The following is a 1,670-nucleotide window of genomic DNA, read 5'->3' as shown; positions in this document are numbered from 1 at the left end:
CCATCCTTTTATGCACTCATTCGTTTCACATTACCTACAATTTGTGTGTGTAAATGTGCTGATTTTCTCCGGACTCTTAGATTGCATGTGTTTTGTTCTCCAGTCCTTTGGTTTGAAGGTAGTTCTTTCTGAAATTATCCATTTTTTTCTGGGACAAGTGAGTCGCTTTGAATGTGGGCCTCAGAAGATGTTATAGAGCAGTTTTGCCTAACTGGAATATCAACTCCCCGAGAGAAAGGGGGGCTCTAGGCATCAGGAGCTACACCACAGGTCAAGGCTTTTGCAGGCAGAACTTGGAAGGCTCGCAAAGGCTCCTCCCAACTTCATAGAAGGAGCGAGTAACTGGGTGGAGATGGCCCAACAGAGGCCAGAGACTGGGGCTTTCGTGCTTGGAGCTGCCTGCAAGCCGTGCAGAGAGCTCCAGGCTGCAGCTTTTGGGAGTCACCTGTGTTGGGGGGAACTCTTGGTGACCAGGCTGCTTCTGGATCATTCCAGTCCCTATAAGTAACTCCTTCCCTGCCTCCTGTTAGTAACCCTAATAAAAAAACACAGTTGGCTCGCCGAGTTGGTCTTTGGTGGAATCATGACTTTGTTCTGCCATGGCTCTCTCTCTGGGATGAGTAGACATGCATGTTATATCTCTGCAGGAAGTGTCCCTCACATTCCAGACAGCAGTTTGTGGGGACAGTTGCCCGCTGCACTGCGGTCTGCTCAGCCATGTCCCCACTGGAGAGGTTGTATCTACTTTTTCACAATAACAAATGTGCAGAACTGTGTCTGCTGTATGCCCTATTAGACTCTAGTTTTCTTCCTTAGTAGAAATCATTAGTAGACTCGCTGAATGAAAAGTTAGTCATTTCTTTATGTCTCTTAACCAAGTACTAAATTGACCCTATAACTTATATCAATATTTTAAATATTCTACATTTTCCTAAAAAGTATTTTCATCCTGAAAATGACTTTAATTCAGAAGAGAGAGAGAGAGAGAGAGAGATAGAGAGAGAGAGAGAGAGAGAGAGAGAGAGAGAGAGAGAGAGAGAGAACTAGATATTTGGAGCAGTAGATTAACTGGGGGTGGTAAATGGGCACTTGGCATCTTTGTGTGTCCTGGACTTGGTGTCCTTGTGTGCCCATCATAGTCCAGCAGGGTGAGGTTGAAGGAGACCAACACAAGTCTATCACCTTGAGATGTGTTCTGTGGAGGACAAATGAAACAATAATCATGTATCTGACTTCCTAGAACTCACAAATTATTGTTAAGCCAGAATAAATTTCCTAAGTGATCGCCAGACCCTATGTTCTTTGTTAGAGAACAGAGATATGAAGATGAAGGCCCAGGCTTTCAGTCAGGTGTCCGGCTGAAGTAGACTTCAGACATCTGGTAACTGTCTTAGGTTAGCATTCCAATGCTTTATCATCATTTTGTTTATTCTTAAAATGCCTGGAGAAGGAGATAATGGCTCCATCCCATTTTTGTTACACAGAAGAAAATCATAGCTCATAGATAATGCGCCCAGGCCCACTATTAGTGGATTATAGTGTGAAAATTTGGTTCAGGTTATATAAAATGTGATATTTTTACTCTAGATTTTAGTGCTGTGGAATAAAATATCTTTAAGAATGATGTTGTACTTGAAGAGCAATCAGGGTGGGGAGGGAAATGGGAGGCG

This window comes from Microtus ochrogaster, chromosome 1 (genome assembly GCF_000317375.1).
Source record: "Microtus ochrogaster isolate Prairie Vole_2 chromosome 1, MicOch1.0, whole genome shotgun sequence".
NCBI classification, from domain to species: domain Eukaryota; kingdom Metazoa; phylum Chordata; class Mammalia; order Rodentia; family Cricetidae; genus Microtus; species Microtus ochrogaster.
The sequence above is the reverse complement of the archived record's forward strand: the minus strand, read 5'-3'. Positions refer to the sequence as shown.